At 45.0% G+C, this 15,791-nt stretch overlaps 1 long non-coding RNA gene and 5 other non-coding genes across 6 annotated transcripts; all 6 read left to right on the top strand.

Moving 5' to 3' along the window:
* Positions 1–1,988: 1,988 nt before the first annotated feature.
* On the top strand, positions 1,989–2,055 carry LOC123460000. Its single transcript, XR_006636722.1, has one exon. It is a non-coding gene; the product is annotated as a small nucleolar RNA SNORD109A (small nucleolar RNA).
* LOC123459383 lies at positions 2,008–15,746 on the top strand. Its single transcript, XR_006636284.1, has 4 exons — positions 2,008–2,460; positions 12,202–12,343; positions 13,450–13,582; positions 15,613–15,746. It is a non-coding gene; the product is annotated as an uncharacterized LOC123459383 (long non-coding RNA).
* LOC123459890 lies at positions 5,199–5,291 on the top strand. The gene has a single exon (XR_006636626.1). It is a non-coding gene; the product is annotated as a small nucleolar RNA SNORD116 (small nucleolar RNA).
* On the top strand, positions 7,752–7,845 carry LOC123459889. Its single transcript, XR_006636625.1, has one exon. It is a non-coding gene; the product is annotated as a small nucleolar RNA SNORD116 (small nucleolar RNA).
* LOC123459925 lies at positions 12,527–12,617 on the top strand. The gene has a single exon (XR_006636660.1). It is a non-coding gene; the product is annotated as a small nucleolar RNA SNORD116 (small nucleolar RNA).
* On the top strand, positions 13,772–13,865 carry LOC123459887. The gene has a single exon (XR_006636623.1). It is a non-coding gene; the product is annotated as a small nucleolar RNA SNORD116 (small nucleolar RNA).
* Positions 15,747–15,791: the final 45 nt, after the last annotated feature.

Below are 15,791 nucleotides of genomic sequence, written 5' to 3'. Positions count from 1 at the left end.
CAGGCTGGCATCTAATTTGTGGCAATCCTCCTACCACTGCCTTTCCACTGCTCAATTAAAGGCATACAACACCATGCCCAGCAGCTGTTTGTGGGTTTTCTGTCTCTTCATGATCTTGATTATTCAGAGTTCTCTGTATCTGTGGGTTTGCTTCTGTATCTTCTGTTCTAAAACTCTTGTTATTTGCATATATATTCAGCTATTATAATGGATAAATTGGCCCCACCAATATTCCTCTTGCTTCTAGGTAAATTTCTTAGTATGTTAAACTTTTTCCTCTGATTCCTGTTAGATGTATTTGTGTGATAAACTTTTCTATTCCATATCATTACTAATATGATGACATTTCAAAGTGTTTTATTGTAAACCTCATTTAATAGTATCTTTTAAAAACAACTTTTGTTGTTTGTCTATCAACATCCCCCTTTCCCAAATCCACATTGAGATAGCAGAAAAAATACAATATATGATCATGGCATGATACCCCAATTCTCCTTGAAATATTTTACTTTTTGGATCACTATACTTGCCTGTCCTTTCATTTCTCCTGAGATTTTTAATTGAATTCCATGATTGAGTACATGAGGCAAGCTTAAATATCCAGCTCAACTGAAGTCTCACTCTTGCAATGTGATTTTTATATATTTTTTAAAAGAATATAATTCTATCTAATGTATATTTTAAAATTTTTATTTAAGAGAAGGAGGGAGGGAGAGAGCAAGAGGCAGATAGAGAATGAGCTCACCAGAGCTTCTAGCCACTGAAAATGAACTCCAGACATATGCACCACCTTGTGCATCTGTCTTACATGGATATAGAGGAACTGAGTCTGAGTTCTTAGACTTCATAGGCAAATATCTTAACCACTAACTCATCTCTCTAGCCCCCACAATTAACATATATTTTTCATGTACTTCCTTGTATCTTGCATTTCTTCATCATGTTCTACATGATTTGAAATAGAATTCATGACTTTACATACAGATTTTTGTATAATAAAATAGACTTTCAAATTTGTCATCACGTACTTTCAGAATGTTGGCCTCACAATGGGCACCATTCATTTTACTTCTCATAGTACATTTTTCATAAAGACACTATTGATGGAATAAAAGTTTGGACTCTTCAAGGAGAACATTGTTAAATGTCAAAGCATGGTAGAGATGATTATTCATTACCAAAAGCAGACTAATCTAGGAAACTGGTGAAGAGAAAAGAGAACAGTGACAGAGTGCCAAACGTTTGTGACTTATGTGAAGATAGGTAACTGTACAACTTCATTAGACTTAATGTTTGTATTTTATAATTTTATATATGTTCTAATATGATTTATTCTCTTTTTTGATATCTTGCTATAGGTCAATGTTTAGAATAAGTTATGAAACTTCAGGGAATCAAGGTGAGTTCTTAATGTGCTGATTTTAAAGGTTTTAGGCATTTTGCAGCCACCAATGTCACAACTTCAAGGCATGTTGGTTAATTATTTCAAAGCATCAAAGGCAAATATTTCTGATAAATTCTCTACCATGATTTTCCTCACTTCATTCAGTGTCCTATTATAGTTTTGCCCCTTTAAAAATTTAATTTTGATGTGGCCTGAATAATTTTATGGAATCTCTGACTAATTTCCTTTGCTTACAACTTGGAGTTGCACAAAATTATTTGTACTAATTCTAATGTGCTAAATATTAATTGTTTATCTTGCACATTTAAAACAGATGTTCTTAGCATGGTCATATAATCATGATTGTTATTTTACTTAAGTTTTCAGTTTCGAAAAGACTTTGGATATCCAGTAGATTATATTTAATCTTATTAAACCAATCCAAGATCATATTTTACACTGTATTATTATGGTACCAATAATTAGAGACTAAGCAAAGTGTTCATTCCATGTATATTTGCTATTCTTTCATTACACATTACATAAGTCTGTACAAATTAAGTCTGGATATGGGAAAGCTTATTTCTTGTCAGAGCTCTTGTCTGGATCGATGATGAGCACAACTGTCTGAGGATGCTGAGGGACACATTCCAGATGTCAATCTGAGGTCCAGATGTGTGAACCTCTGATAAGACAAATAAGACTCTCAGACCCTGGCTTTAATTGGTAACCTCTCAGTGACAATATTATATCACTGTGAGCAGGACCTTTCTCTCACATTCTCATGAGGCAATGTGCATCTTCAATATGTTCAATATGACCTGACACTTTATTTTGCTCTATTTGAACCTCACTTTGGTTAGACACTTGGATAAAAGAAAATTTTTTTTAAATAATTAGTAAGAAAACAAGATGGATTAATTAAGAAGAATCAAGTTGTCATCCTAAATATAACTAATTTATGGATTGAATGTTGATTCTTGCTGGGGAATATGTTCTGTGACTTTCTTTTTTCTGTTTTGTTTTTGTTGAGATATAGGAGACTGGAATGAGATCTTCCACTTCAGAAAACAAGAGTAAGTAGCTGAGACATGATCCTTTGTACTTCATGGACATTGTGTTCTATGCCACATAGCCAAGCATTTGATTCTATTTTTTCAGGGTCTTGTTTGGCAATATCTGTATTATTTGCCTTTTTCTTTGATGACAATCTCTCCCTTGATTTGTAATTTCACTTCTTTATTCAAACACAGAATATCAATAAAGTATTGATTTTATAGTTTTATAATGAAATGGAATAAATTTTGTGAAAAACAAAGCAGCTAAGGATTCTTCTAAAGAATATTGTGGTTATGACTAAGATGACCAGATTACTTCAAATCCTTTTTGATGGGTCATTCTTACTGTTATCCTAGAAATTTTACCTTTTAATTATTTTCTTTCCTTGACATGATATGTTCTATGCTTATTTATATATATTTTGTTTATGTATGTAATTATTTGAAAGAGAGAGAAAGGCAGATAGACAGAGAATGGGTGCATCAGAACCTCTAGCTACTGCAAATGAACTCCAGATGCATATTCTACCTTGTGAATCTGGCTTTACATGGGTACTAGGGAATCAAACCTGAGTCCTTTAGCTTTGCAGGCAAGTGCCGTAACTACAAAGCCATCTCTCCAGCACTGTGCTTAGTGGTTTTTTTTTTGGTGGGGGAGGGGGGCTTTTAAGGTAGGGTCTCACTCTAGCCCAAACTGAACTGGAATTCACTAGTTAGTCTCAGGGTGGCCTTTAACTTTCAGCTATCCTTCTACCTCTGCCTCCTGAGTGCTGGGATTAAAGACATGTACCAGCACATCCAGTGATACACTTAATATTTTTAAAATATTTGTTTATTTATTTATTAGAGATATGATTAAGGTGCCCATGAGGGTGTCAGGGTGTCTCTGGGAGTGGAGATTACCCAGTGAGCAGTCTTGCCACGTGTGCGACCCTGGTGTAGCTGTGATGAAGCCAAACAACAAGTTTATTAAATGGGCTGTTTTATAGACAATCTGTAGACAAAAACTTTATTTGGTCAGAGAAAAGCTGAAGCCCTAACCCAGGAATTGTAAGACAAAGAAGATTGCCATTGGGGTCATCTTTTCAATATCCAAAGATGAAGATGAAAAGAACAAATGTAATTATTTTTTTCACTTTTCTCTCTTTGAAAGCCACCTGAACAAATGAAAGAGTGCAGTAGGACAGGTTTTGAAAATGAACTTGAGGTCAGCCAGTGGCAGCCAGAGGAGTTTGAAATACAATTGAATAGTTGCCCTAAATTAACTCAGAGGATCTGTATGGTGCAATTGGCCCTCTTGTATGGTTAGCAAGGGCTGTGTTAGTTGGCAAACAGCAAGACCTGATCCAAAAGCTAATTTATTTTCTTATGAACTTCATAAGATGCTCTGAACTTCTGGAAACCCATCTTTTAGAAAATGGAGAAGATGAAGCCATTGTAATATCAGGCACAGTGATTACTATGACATTAGAATAAGGGGATATTGAGGAGTCTCTTTATCACAACGCATAGAAACAAAAGCAGCTTGCTCTTTAAAGAGTCAGAAGAGATAAAAACTCCTTGAAGTCATATGAGCAGAGTGTTTGTTTCACTGCTCAATAATACTCAATTTACAATCATAGAAATGATGACGCTTACAATTACTGTCCTGTCTCTAAGAGCTCTTTCCTTCTGAAAACCGATTTTCTAAAGAAAGCTTCACTTTTCAATTATTATTATCTTTGTATATAGTGCAATGTTGCCTGTAAAAAGTGCTAATAAGGAACTGAACTGTATGTAATGTAAACAGAAATGTGAGTGGGTGAGTTTTCAGTATGTTCTACTACATCTGTTCACTCTAATTATAGCTTACCCTTTGTTTTTCTAGTGTTACATATATTTAATGATAGAAGTTCTGCTTTCATTGGCTGTTATAATTGATTCGTTCACAAAAGAAAACTACTTAAATTTATTGAATAAATTTACTATAAAACAAACCCACTCAATATTTAAAATTTAATGTAGGAAAAAATGTCTGTGATTTGCTTAGTCTTTGAAACATTCACTTGATAATCTTGGGTCACTTATTGCCTTGCTGTTATGGTTTATTCAAGATAACTCCAAATAGACAAAGAAGAAAAGGTTGTTTTCATGGAATATAAACCTGAAAGTAGTGTGCCTATAATTTGACCCATGTACATAGTCCTTTTGCTCACTGGGGCCTCGTGATGCATCTCATGAGCAAAGCAGCCAGGGAACCCTTGGGTAGCACAGAGCAAGTTTGGCAAGGCTTGTTGTTACAGCAGGAACCAGGCTGACCTGCAGTCAGAATAGGAATTGATATTCACATTCAAAGTGGCAGCTACACTTGCAGTGTCTTGATGGTGCACATGCCTCCTTGGGTTTGTAATGGGGTCCATTCACTGTTTCTGATTCTCTGTTGAGAGTTTGAGAGAGAAGAGGCCCTACTGCTTTGAGGGTGTTGACTATGTGGGATGACTGCCTTCATCTCTCAATGAAATTGGGGTCCCTTCCTCCAAGGAAGAGGCATGTGTTTGGATGTCGAGCACCTTGTCCGAACAGGGGCACCTGTGAGCATGGGTGGCCTACTGTGCAGGGAAGCATGACATGGGGCAAGGTGTTGGGGCACTTGGAGTCTTTGTAGACAGGTAATGTCAGGGGTCACTGAGGACCACTGAGCAGGCAAAGCGCTAGGAATGGCTTAATGCTATGGAAACTTCCTCTACTCTGAGCTGGTAGTGAGTTCCAGTGTGCTCAGATTAATGGTGACTCCCACAAAAATATTACTGGGAAAGCTGAACAAAATGAGTGAGAACTCAGCAGTGTCATCCTCATCATGACTGAGGTCCAGCACAAGGTGTCCCATAGGTGCTTTCAAGACTTGATAAACACCTGGGTCCTAGGAAAGTGCCTGACACTTGCATACTTGCCTATAGTAAGTTCAAGGCCAGGGAAGCCTAAGGGATACAGACAGGGAGACCAAGGTCAGAAGGTCCTAGTGAGATAGGAATTGAGGTCTTTAGGGCCTGGGCTAGGATCAGCTTTAAGGTGGGAGGAGGAACATTTTCTCTGCTCTAGGCAACCCACTTTTGAGTCTGTCAAATGCATCTCCCCAAGAACCCTTCATTGGGTAACTTGTCACAGTGTAGCAATGCATTGCCTGGTGTGGAAAGTATTCCTTTACAAGGGGCCTGATGGTGTGGTCTGTCCTCCAGGCAGCAAGCATGCATTGCCATCCATGTGGCCAGTGGTCCTAATGAACAGCTGGCAGCTTGTGGTCCAGCACTGGGTGTAGAGATGTCTCGTGCCTCAGGCCTGACTACCACGGTGCTCATACCCATGGGTCTGCATGCATAGCTGAACCCTTTGGTATTGCAGGAGAACTAGGAGGACCTGTGCATACTATGGCATAGGTGTTCACTTTTGGACACTTCCTCTGGGATTGTCTGTGGTCATGCATGGATGCTCCTTGAGCCTTCCAGGTATGTGTGGCCTTGGGGTGTGGACCAGTGTGCACAATCCTTTTGCTCATGGGGGCTTCACCTTGTGTGGAAGGGGGGAGTTTCAGTGGAAGGGGTGGCTTTAGCCACCTGGGAAGTTGGGTGAACTCATCCCTAGAGCTGCAGAAGACTAAGAATGTGTGGCCTGTATTATGATCCCAGGGTGACAAAAATGTAAACACTGCACTGGCCAACATACCCAAGCTCACCAGTCACCTGGAATGTGTTCCATGTCCTGAGTGTATAGTGTTTGCGCATTCCTCATGAGTGTGGTGACGCTGTATCTTGGATGTTGAAAGTCTAGTGGCCAGGGTTCCCTCCTATTGATGTTGACTCTCATAAAATACATTTCAGTGTGTCATGTAGGTGATTTAAGCATCAGGCACATATCCTGGTCATTATCCTTCAATGACCACAGAGGGAGGCAGCATTCTGAAAGATCTCATCAAGGGGACCAGAGTTTTCTTGAGTTTTATGTGCAATGTGACCCCTGTTTGACAGGGTACTATAGGCAGGCTTGGAGTCCCTACCAATAAGGAAGTACGCCCACTGTGGAATGAGTATGCAGCAGGCAAGCCCTGGAGTGCATACCACTCTGGCCTGTGCACTCAGCTGATATAGCCACATATCCAGTGACCACAGATAGCCTCATGCACTGGGATACTGGTACATCTCCTGAGTAAGGCAGTCAGGGAGCCTTTGGGCAGCACAGGGCAAGTTTGGCAAGACTTCTTGTTATAGCAGGAACGAGGCTGACCTGCAGACTAGAATTGGAATGGGTGAAATTGTCATAGTCTAGCAATGCACTGCCCAGTGTGGAAAGTATTCCTTCACCATGGGCCTGATGCTACAGTCTGTCCTCTCAGTGGCAAGCATGCTTAACCATCAATGTGGTCAGTGGTCCTATTGAACAGCTGGCAGTTGATTTTCCAGCACTGGGTGTAGAGATGTCTGGTGCCTTAGGCCTGACTATCATAGTGCTCATACCCACAGGCCTGTGTGTATAGCTGTACCCTTGGGTGTTGCAGGAGATCTAGGAGGACCTGTGCATACTATGGCCTAGGTGTTCATTTTTGGTGCTCGCTTCCACTGGGACTGTCTGTGATCATGCATGGACACACCTTGTGCCTTCCAGGTCTGTGTGGCCTTGGGATGGAGACTCATATGCCTAGTCATTTTGCTCATCAGGGGGAGTTTCAGTGGAAGGGGGCAACTTGACCTGCCTGGGAAGTTGGTGGTACAACACTGGGTGTAGTGCTGTCTCCTGCCTCAGCCCTGACTACCACAGTGCTCATACCTGTAGCCCTGTGTGTATGGGTCTATCCTTGGTGTTGCAGGAGATCTAGGAGGACCTGTGCATACTATGGCATAGGTGTTTATTTTTGGAAACTTCCTCTGGGACTGTCTGTCATCATGCATGCATGCTACTTATGCCTTCCAGGTCTGTGTGGCTTTGTCATGGGGATCATGTACCTAGTCCTTTTGCTCAAGGGGGCCTTGCATTGTGTTCTCCTGGCAGGGGAAGTTGGGTGAACTCATCTCCAGGGCTATAGAGGCCTGAGATGGTACGGCCTGTATTACGATCCCAGGGTGGCATCCTATGCAGATGGAAGACAAAGTTTGGACATAAGTACTGCCTTATCCAAGGTACCAAAGCTCACCAGTCACCTGGGATGTTTTACATGCCCTGAGTGCATGGTGTGTGCATGTTCCTCTTTAGTGTGGTGATGATGTCTCTTGGCTGCTGAATGTCTAGTGGCCAGAGATACTGCTTATGTTGACCCAGGTAACATCCATTTCAGCATGCTCAGATTGATGATGACTCCAACAAAAACATGCCCTGGAAAAGCTGAACAAAATAAGTGAAAGCTCACTCCCTTCGTTCTCATCGTGACTGAGGTCCAGCACATGGGGTCGTGCAGGTGCTTTATGCATCAGGCACATATCCTGGTCATTCCCCTTCAACCACCAAAGGGAGGCAGGATCCTGAAAGATCTCTTTAAGTGGGGCACAGGTTTATTGAGTGTTCTGGGCACTGTGAGTCCTATTTGACAGGGTACTGGCAGCAGGCTGGGATTCCCAAACAATAGGCAAGTATGCCTACTGGGGAGTGAGCATGCAATGGGCTCTCCTTGGAGGGCGTATCACTCTGCTCTGTGAACACAGCTGATCTGGCACATATCTAGTGACCACAGAAAGCCTCATGCAATGAGACCCTGGTACATCTCCTGAGTAAGGCAGCCATGGAGCCCTTGGGCAATGCAGGGCACGTTTGGCAAGACTTGTGGAACCAGGCTGACCTACAGACTAGAATCAGAAGGGGTAAACTTGTCACATGCATTGCCTGGTGTAGAAAGTATTCCAACACCAGGGTCTTGATGCTGTGCTGTGTTCCCCAGGTACAAAGCAAGCATTATCATCCAGGTGGCCAGACGTCCCAATGAATAGGTGGTAGTTGGTGGTCCACTTTAGTGTATAAAGATGTCTCGTGCCTCATGTCTGACTACCACAATGGACATACCCACAGGCCTGTGTCTATTCATATACCCTTAGGTATTTCAAGAGATCTCAGAGGACCTGTGCATACTGAGGCATAGGTGTTGGCTTTGGGACACTTCCTATGGGACTTCATGTGGGCATGCATGGACACTTCTTATGGAATCTTCCCAAAAGGTTGGTTCTGAGTGTTCAGATGACAAGGGCCCCATTGTTTGCTCCCACTGTGAATGGGATCAGCTTGGCCGATCTGGCAAGTTCCCCTTGCCTTCCACTTGGATGGCCACCAATGTTCAAGACTGCAGCTCCACCTGTTTTGTCTTGATGGCTACATGTGCCCACTTGGATTTCTACCGGGTTCTATGCACTGTTTGAGCTTTGTTGGTGGTAGTTTGAGTGAGAAGAGTCCACACTGTTTTGAGGGTGTTGACTCTGCATTGAGGATCTGTAGGAATCTCATTGTTTGGCTTGGCTCAAGATCCCACCCCTCTCCTGAGCCCAAGATAGGACATCAGGGGCAGGTCAGAGCTGCACCGTTGTCTGTTGTGACAGGTGCACTGCCTCTATATCGTTTGCTTGTGTTGCATTCACTGTTGACCAGCTCTCATGACCTTAGAAGTGAGAGGACATCCAATACCCTGTGGGAGTTGCCCCCTGAGCACAACAGTGATGTTTCTATGTTGTTGTTGATGGTTTTGGCTACAAGCTTCTCCCCATTGACTACATCATTTGGAATGCGCTTCCTGTGTGGTCTACTTTGCTCACAGAAAACCTGGCTCTCAAATCACCTAATCTCTTGGGTACTCATACAAGTATGCCCACTGGGGAGTGAGCATGCAATGGGCTGCTCCTGGAGTATGTACCACTCTGGCCTGTGCACAAGCTTATCTAGGCACATATCCAGTGACTGCAGATAGCCTCATTAGCTGGGACCCTGGTGCATCTCCTGAGTAAGGCAGCCAGGGAGGCCTTGGTGAGCTCAAGGCAAGTTTGGCAAGACTTCTTGTTATAGTAGGAACCAGGCTGACCTGCAGTCCAAAATCAGAAAGGGTGAACTTGTCACAGTCTAGCAATGCATTACCTGGTGTGAAAAGTATTCCAACACCAGGGGCCTGATGGTGTGGTCTGTCCTCGGGCCAGAAGGTATGTATTATCATTCATGTCTCCAGTGGTCCTGATGTACAGCTGGCAGTTGGTGGTCCACTTCAGGGTATAGAGATATCTCATACCTCAGGCCTCACTACCACAATGCTAATACCTTCATGCCTGCGTCTATAGATGTACCCTGCACGTTCCTCACGAGTGTTCGTGAAGCTGTGTCCCGGGTGCAGAAAGACTAGTGGCCAGGGATCCGGCCCATGTTGACTCATGTAAGACGCTTTCCAGTGTGCTCGGATCGATGATGACTCCCACCAACCATGTCCCAGAAGCTGAACAAAATGGATGACCTGCAGATCAGGATCAGAATGGGTGAACTTGTCACAGTCTAGCAATGTATTACCTGGTGTGGAAAATATTCCTACACCAGGGCCTAGATGCTGTGGGCTGTCCTCTGGGCGGAAAGCAATCATTACCATCCATGTGGCCAGTGGTCCTAATGAGCAGCTGGCCGTTCAGTTGGTGGACCAGCACTGGGTGTAGGTCTCGTGCCTCAAGCCTGACAACTATGGTGCTCATACCCACGGGTCTGTGTGCATAGTTGTACCCTTGGGTGTTGCAGGAGATCTAGGAGGACCTGTGCATACTGTGGCACAGGTATTTGCTTTTGGACACTTCCTCTGGGTCTGTGTTGTGATGCATGGGCACTCATTGTGCCTTCCAGGTTTGCATGGCCAACCTACCTATGCTCACCAGTCATCTGCAATGTGTTCCATGCCCTGAGTGCATAGTGTCTGCACTTTCCTCCTTGGTGTGGTGATGTTGTCTTTTGGAGGCTTAAAATTTAGTGACCAGGGACCACACCTGTTGATGTTGACACCTGTTGATGTTGATCCACATAAAATACATTTCAGTGTACTCGGATCAATGATGACTCCTAAAAATCCATATCCCAGAAAAGCAGAACAAAATGAGAGTCACATTCCTGTTCTCATCATGACTGATGTACAGCACATGGGGTCACGTAGGTGCTTTATCCATCAGGCACATATCCTGGTCATTCCCCTTCATCCACCACAAAGGGAGGCAGCATCCTGAAAGATCTCTATAAGGGGGCACAGGTTTCTTGATTTTTCTGTTCAGTGTGAGCCCTGTTTGCCAAGGTACTGTGGGCAGGCTGGGAGTCCCTAACAATACGCAAGTCTGCCTTTGGGGAGTGAGCATGCAATGGGCTGTTCCTGAGGTATGTACCACTCTGGCCTCTGAACTCAGCTTATCTATGCTCAGATCTAGTGACCACAGATAATCTCATTTGATGGGATCCTGGTGCATCTCCTGAATAAGGCAGGCAGGGATCTCTTTGGCAATGCAGGGCAAGTTTGGCAAGACTTGTTGTTAAATTAGGAACAAGGCTGACCAGCAGACCAGAATCAGAAGGGGTGTACTTGTCCAGTCTAGCATTACATTGCCTGGTGTGGAAGGTATTCCAACACCACGGTCCTGATGCTGTGCTCTGTCCCCAGGGCAGAAAGCATGCATTATCATTCATGTGGAGAGAGTTCCTAATGTACAGCTGGGAGTTGGTTGTCCATCACTGGGTGTAGAGATGTCTCATGCCCCAGGCCTGACTACCACAATGCTCATATCCACAGGCCTGTATGTATAAATGTATACTTAGGTGTTTCCGGAGATCTCAGAGGACTTGTGCATACTCGGGCATAGATGTTGGCTTTGGGACACTTCCTATGGGACTTTATCTGGGCATGCATAGACACTTCTTGTGGAATCTTCCCAAAAGGTTGGTTCTGAGTCCCCAGATGATAAGGCTCCATTGTTTGCTCCCACTGTGGATGGGATCAGCTTGGCAGATCTGGCAGGTTCCCCTTGCCTTACAATTGGATGGCCATCAATGTTCAAGACTGCAGCTCTAGCTGTTCTGTCTTGATGGCTCCACTTACCTACTGGGATTTTTACTGTGTTCTATTCACTGTTTGAACTCTTTTGTTGATGGTTTGAGTGATAAGTGTTCATTCTGTTTTGACTCTCCACGTTGAGTATCTATAGGGATCTCCTTGTTTGGTTTGTTCAAAGGTCCCAACCCTCTTCTGAACCACAATATGAATTCAGGGAACGGTCAGAGCTGCATCCTGTCTTTCCTGCCTCAATGTCTTTTGCCTGTGTGGCATTCACTGTTGACTTGCACGCATGAATTTAGGAATGAGAGGAAATCCAGAGCCCTGTGGGAGTTGCCACCTGAGCACAACAATGTTGCTTCTGTGTGGTTGATAGTTTTGGTTCCCAGCTCCTCCCCATTGACTACATCATTTGGAATGCACCACCTGGGTGGTCTACTTCGTTCAGAGAGAACCTGGCTCTTAAGCACCTAATGTCTTGGGTACTCATACAGTTCTTTGAGATCTCTGTGCTCCTTGGAGTTAGGTAGTGTCTATTGACATCTCTGTCATTTGGAGGTAAGTCAGACTCCTGCTGGTGTGATGTTGTACAGTGCGAGACTAGGATTGCAGGCCATGGCCCCTGTGGACCACATGTATACATATTGACCAGAAGGATCCTTGTGTCTTCCAGGTCATCGTGTCTTTGGGGTGTGGTCCCATGTGCATCGTCCATTTGTTCACAGGGGCCTTGCCTTGTTTTCTCTTGTTAGGGGCAGTTTCAGTGGAAATGGTACCTGCAGCTGCCCATGAAGTTGGGTAAACTCGTTTTCAAAGCTACAGAGGCCTGAGAAGGTACAGCCTCATTATGGTACCAGGATGGCACCCTGTGAAGATGGAGGACAAAGCACAGAGGTAACAACTGCATTGGGAAATATACCCAAGCTTACCATTCAACTGGGATGTGTTCCATGCCTTGAGTGCATACTGTCTGCACGTTCTTCAGGAATATCGTGAAGCTGTTTCTTAGGTACATCAAGACTAGTGGCCAGGGATCCAGCCTATGGTTACTTAGGTAAAATACTTTCCAGTGTGCTCGGATCAATGATGACTCCCACAAACCATATCCCAGAAGCTGAACAAAATGAGTGAGTGCTAACACTCTTCGTTCTCATCGTGACTGAGGTCCAGCACATGGGGTCATGTAGGTGCTTTATGCATCAGGCACATATGCAGGTCATTATCATTCACCCGCCACAAAGGGAGGCAGCATCCTGAGAGATCTCTCCAGGGGTGCACAGTTTCTTCAGGTTTCTTGGCAGTGTGAGCCCTGTTTAACAGGGTACTATATGCAGGAATGGATTCCCTACCAATAGGCAAGTAAACCCACTGGGAGTGAGTGTGCCATGGCCAGGACCAGGAGTGCATATCACTCTGCCTTGTGCACACAGCTGATCTCAGCACACAAGCAGTGACCAGAGATAGCACCATGCACTGGCCCCATGGTGCATCTCCTGAGTAAGACAGCCAAGGAGCTCTTAGGCAGCACAGGGAATGCTTGGCAAGACCTGTTGGTACAGCAAGAACCAGGGTGACCTGCACACCAGAATCAGAATGAGTGAACTTGTCACAATTTAGCACTGCATTGCCTGGTGGGAAAAGTATTCCTTCACCAGAGGCTAGATGCTGTGGTCTGTCCTCTAGGTGGAAAGCATTTGTTACCATCTATGTGGACAGTGGTCAAATGAGCAGCTGGCAGTTGTTAGTCCAGCACTGGGTGTACCACAGTGCTTGTGCCCATGGATCTGTGTGTATACGTGTACCCTTGGGTGTTGCTGGAGATCTAGGAAGACCTGTGCATACTATGGCATAGGAATTCACTTTTGGACTTGTCCTCTGGGAATGTTTGCTATCATGTATGGAAGATCCTTGTGCCTTCCAGATCTGCATGGCCTTGTAATGGGAACCTGTGTGCATAGTCCTTTTGGTCTTGAGGCCCTTGCACTTTGTTCTCTTGGCAGGGGGAGTTTCAGTGAAAGGGGGTGGCTGAACATTGGATGAACTCATCTGCAGAGCTGCAGAGGCCTGAGAAGGTGCGACCTGCATTACGATCACAGGGTGGAACCATGTGTCTATGGAAGACCAAGTAGAGAGGTAAGCACAGCATTGGCCAAGTTTCCCAAGCTCACTTGTCACCTGGGATGTGTCCATGCCCTGAGTGCATAGGGTCTGCACGTTTCTCAGGAGTGCAGTGATGATGTCTCATTGATGCTAAAAGGCTGGCTAGTGGCCAGGAATCCCTCTTGTTCATGTTAATCACCTAAAATGAATTTCAGTATGCTTGGATCGAAGATGACTACCACAAAAACATTCCCTGGAAAAGCTGAACAAAATAAGTGAGAGCTCACTTCCATCATTCTCATTGTGACTGAGGTCAAGCACATGGGTCATGTCAGTGCTTTCTGCATCAGGAACATATCCTGGTCATTACCCTTCAAACACCACAAAGGGAAGCAGCATCTTGAAAGACCTACAAAAGGGTCCACATATTTCTTCAGTCTTCTTAGCAGTGTGAGCTTGTTTCAGAGGGTACTGTGGTCAAGCTATGACTTGCTAAAAATAGACAAGTCTGTTCACTGGGAGAGAGCATGCAGCTGCCAGGCCAGTGAGTACATACCATTCTGACACATTACACAGCTGATTTAGTCACATATCCAGTGATTACCATTGACAAAAGCTGGTCGGTGATGGGCATGTAGTCATTTCTGACTAACCTTTGGGGTAGGAACATGGGTGTGAACTAAATGGAGGGTTTGACGTCAACTGGCTGTTGCAGAGGGGAGAAAGGACAGTGTGTCAGAGAAGGGATGTAGTGTTTTGTTTCTGGCATTATTTATTGGTGGAACTGTGGATGAGCAAATGCTTCTCCAGAGTCCCAGTCTAGTCATGGACATGTAGAACTCTGAGGATGGCCTAGATATGTGGACAAGAGGGGTTATATTAAAGAACCCTTGCAAGGTAACTATCAGGTGTCACTGGAGCTAAAGAACTGTGCCTAGTCACTTGGCTCAGAAGGTTCCATGCATCGTGGTCCAATTTCATGAGAAGTATCGGTGGAAAGAGTGGCTTCCGTCTGCGTGGGAAATTGGGTGAAAATACCACGGTGGTGATGCTATCTTTTGGATGCTGAAAGACTAGTGACCAGGGATCGCCCCTGGTGATATTGACCAACATAAAATGCATTTCAGTGAACTCAGATCAATGATGACTTCCAACATGTGTGAGTCATGTTTGACATGGTTTTGTGGGCGGACTTGGAGTCCCTATCAGCAGGCTAGTTCCACCACAGGGGAGGGAGCATGCAGATCTCTACATATCTTGGTGTTTTCACCACTCCAAGACCAGGATGCACCCTGACAAAGGGAGGAGTGGACTGCCCGCAATGTGGTGTCGGCCCGCTCCACATCCCAGAGCAGGGGCTCTGCCTGACAGTCCTCATTCCCACAAAGATGGATTCAGTGTTCACTGAATGGTGGAGCGACAGAAGGTTTGGGGGGCCCTGGGTGGCATGCGGTGTCTTATGCCCTGGATCTTGGGCAAATAGCGGTGAAGCCTTGTAGGCGAGTGTGAAATATGGGAATGTTTTTGTCAGTGTAGGCCTGTGACATCCTATGGTAGCATTGGTCTTGACTCCTGGCCTGGGTTGGAGGTTGGTGGTCAGCAAAGGGCCCTAGGTGGATTGTGGCCGACACTTTGGTGTATGAACACGGGTGTGAATTCATGGAGCATTTGAGCTGGGCCGGCAGTGAATGCCAAAGGGCCATAGTGCCCCTGCTCCCGGGATCCTGTGTGGGAGGGGTCCAGGATGAGTGGCAAGCATGTCCAGAGCTCAAGACACCTGACCCCTCCGGGGCTTGTACAGTCTTTAGAGATCTCTGTGCTCGTTAGGGTGCAGGCCGTGTTGGTGGAGTTCTCTGGTGTCTGGGGGTCAGGCAGGCCCTGCTGGTATGGTGTTGTGGGAAAGAGCACGAGACAAGGACTGCAGGCCATGGCCTCTTGGGCCGCACATGCACAAAGGTACCAGTGGTCTCCTTGTGATTGTCAGGACTGCCTGACCGTGAGGCGGCGACTCGCATACGTCGTCCCTTTCCTCAGAGGAGCATTGCCTTCTGTTCTCCTGTCAGGGCCAGTTTCAGTGGAAGGGGTGCGTTCGGCTGTTTCGGAAATTCAATGGACCCTCCAGAGCCGCAGAGACCATAGATGGTACGGTCTCCATGGTTACCTGAGGGGGGCGACCTCTGCCAAAGTGACAGCAGGCACAGAGGTAAGTATTGCACTGGTGAAGGTAAACAAGGTGTCCAGT

This window comes from Jaculus jaculus, chromosome 3, assembly GCF_020740685.1.
Source record: "Jaculus jaculus isolate mJacJac1 chromosome 3, mJacJac1.mat.Y.cur, whole genome shotgun sequence".
In the NCBI taxonomy this organism is placed as follows: Eukaryota; Metazoa; Chordata; class Mammalia; order Rodentia; family Dipodidae; genus Jaculus; species Jaculus jaculus.
The sequence above is the reverse complement of the archived record's forward strand: the minus strand, read 5'-3'. Positions and strand labels throughout refer to the sequence as shown.